Below are 3,552 nucleotides of genomic sequence, written 5' to 3' on the forward strand. Positions count from 1 at the left end.
TGACTCTTGCAAAACAACTGCTCCGATTGGGGAAAACAATATATCCTCTACCAATGAAAACAGTTATTCTATCGCTGCACTAAAGCCCATGGTTGCGTTTCAGGTCGTCTTTATTACAGTCGCGCTGCGCATCTCAGATTATTGCCGAGATGTTGAACGCTAGTCCCTCTCAGAATTAACATAATTATAGAGAGATAACCACCATAAATGTGTTGGTATTCCATGATTAGATTAAAAAGACATATCCTATTGCAGCTATTGTATTTTTCAAAAGGTCAGTACATTTATTTTATTTTTTATTTGAGTCATTTAGCAGATGCTCTTAGCCAACGTGACATACAGTTAGTGCATTCATATTAAGATAGCTAGGTGGGACAACCACATATCACAGTCATAGTAAGTACATTCTTCCTCAATAAAGTAGCTGTCAGCAAAGTCAGAGCTAGTAAGGGGTAAAACAGTCAAGTGCAAGTGTTAGTTCACGAAAGGCCTTATTTATTTATTTATTTGGGGGTGGGGGGGGGGGGGGGGTCAGATGATAGGGTGAAGAGGTAGGGTTTCAGATGTTTTCGGAAGCTGTCCTAGCTTTAGGGGGAAGCTGGTTCCACCATTGGGGTGCCAGGACAGAGAAGAGCTTGGACTGGGCTGAGCGGGACCTTCCCTCCTGTAGGAGTGGGAAGGCCAAGAGACCAGAGGTGGCAGAACGGAGTGCTCGGGTTGGGGTGTAGGGTTTGAGCATAGCTTGAAGGTAGGGAGGGACAGTTCCTCTTGCTGTTCCATAGGCAAGTACCATGGTCTTGTAGTGGATGCGAGCTTCGACTGGAAGCCAGTGGAGTGTGCGGAGGAGCGGGGTGACATGGGAGAACTTGGGAAGGTTGAACACCAGGCGGGCTGCAGCGTTCTGGATAAGTTGCAGGGGTTTGATGGCACAAGCGGGGAGCCCAGCCAACAGCGAGTTGCAGTAGCCTACACTATGTTCAATACACTAGGTGTATTCTATTCAGGAAGTTATTTTTGACTGTTTAACAAAAGCCTACACTCACTGGTTTGCCAATAAGGGTAATAACTATTTGGCTTTCCCGATCTAGAAATTCAGGCAAAACTAATTTAGATTCACCCAACAGTATCGCCAAGTAAGTTATACAGTGTTAGTAATTGTAGGTAAGTGGTTTGTTACAACTGGCAAGTCAATGATGAAAAAATATAAATCTGTTATTTATGCCATGTTCTCAGGAAGATAAGCATTCTATTTTGTGACCAATGGTTCACAATTTATTCGAACAGCTGAAGGCATTGCATTATCATTAGAATGATTAGCATGCAAATCTTGTATAGCCCTTGGCATTGGCAAAGGAAGATCTACCCTAAAATTGCTAATTCAGAAAATCACATCAGTCTTTTTTAGTTGCAAGTGATTGCCAAACCAATAATCTACATGAATTATGTCTATACAAAAAATATTTCCTAAAATGAAGTGTATATTCCTGTTTATTTCAATTGTATTGTAGGATGTGGCTGACAACAATAAATGTGTGAATATTCTCTCTGGACAATATTGATTGGTAGACAGCGAACATTGTTGTTTACAGATTTCCAAAATATGCATAACAGGGTGAAAGTCACAACTAATGACCCAGATCTTCCTTAAAGGTGACCTTCAATCAAAACAAAGGTGAATGACCCAGTACTCTCCTTGACCTCCCTGCGCCCTTTGCGGGAAATGTTCTCTACTCTACTTTAAAGAGAAATGTAATATGCAAAATAAACCAGGGTGATAGGGCTTATGCTATCCTAGTATATTAAAATGTCATTCTGAAAATGTCAAATCTCTATCTTATCCCCTGAAATATGCTACCATTAGCTGCTATCACTCACTCAGAATGATTGCCCATTTAATTACTCATGTGACAATGTGATGGAAAAAAGCAGGGTGAACTCTGAAGGTAAATGAGGAACCACAAAGTCAGGGTAAATACGTATTTAACAATATGGTGGCATTAGAAGCTTGAATTGTTTTGTATTGATTACCAGACTTTGTGTTCTATTTCACAGTTGAATTATTGCCTCTCTGAGCTGTCTCGCTCTCTCCTTGGCATGTACTCCAGCTCATTATTTCCAAAATGTCTTGGTAATTGGGAGTTGGCTGTTTAAAACTTGGAGTCTCTTATTAAGTTTTGGCCATGGTGGATAAGAGGCAGCAGTACTGTAAGTGCAGAGAGATAAACGAATCATCTTAAACCCCTAATTATTAGTATCTTAGTGTGACAGACTGTTTTTGCGAGCTCACCAAATTGAGCCTCAAATGAGGAAAGGCATATCTGTGGAAGTGGTAATAATTTTAAGTAATCTCGATCTGGCTTGGGGTGGCAGAATTCATTAGTGCAGATTAGCACTGTGTGTACAAAGTAAATGAGATATCTAATAGCAAACGTGGAGGTCCAGGGATTCTTAATTTCCTGCCGAAGATGAGGGATGATGTTGAGGCGATTATACATATATTTTAATATTCTGACTTACCCTATATGGATCCGTGTGTGCCGTTAGCCAGTCAGTTATACTTTATCACCTAACCTTTGACCTTTCACACATAGCAGTCAGCCACTTTGAAAGTTGTATCTAAAACAGAAAATATGAAGCGCAAATCAGATTATGCAGTGTTATCCGACAAGGTAGCAAGAAGAATTGTTTTCTGCAATGATACGGAGGAAGCTAATTTTGTGTGTAAGGAGTAGGTTGGGGGGAAATAATAAGATTACAAAGAATAATTTGCTGATATAATTACACCAAAATTGGGTACACACAATCATCAAATACATGTATTGCTTGACCTGGGTTAGCCAGTGAAATAAATCCTCCTTCTATAGCCTTTGTTAATTTGTTTTTATCATCTCCAAGTGGTGTTTGTGCAGGCAGTTCAATTTGCATGTGTAATTCCACTGTGCAAATTGACAACAAGTAGATAATTCTAGGAAACAGGCTGGTTGCTGGCCCCAGCTATCTTCCCAAGCCTATTCATTTTGAGGAACCACTGAGGCATGAAACTCATACATCAACTATTTCCTGACAACGCTCAGGCTTATTGTCCCCTAAAATGTCATTACAGACATTATTTATTAAGCTAATTCATTTATTAAACCATATTTACTCTGACGGAATTTGTCACATTTTATCCATATCCCACGCATTAGAACAATGTTGTTTTTATGAGTCAAGTAAATTCTCCCAAAGTTTTGAATTAATCTTAATGGGTTTCACACATGACATTGTTAAAAATATATAAACATGTAAATGGATCATGGTTTTCGAAAATGAGTGCAATCTAATGTCATCCTCAGAAAATATTGTTGTGTTGGTTCTCTGTTATTATAGTCTGGTCTCAGATCTGTATGTGCTTTAGCAAACTCCTCTGACTTTCATCGACAATGATATAGTTGAACAAGTTGGCTAAAATCACATACTGATAAGGCCACCACATGCAAACTTGAGGCAACCATTGAATATAACATTGTTATGTTCGCTATGTAGCCCCTGGGAGTTATTGTTGTGTTCCTT

The sequence above is a fragment of the Coregonus lavaretus genome (assembly GCF_964263955.1).
Source record: "Coregonus lavaretus genome assembly, chromosome: 36".
Taxonomy (NCBI): domain Eukaryota; kingdom Metazoa; phylum Chordata; class Actinopteri; order Salmoniformes; family Salmonidae; genus Coregonus; species Coregonus lavaretus.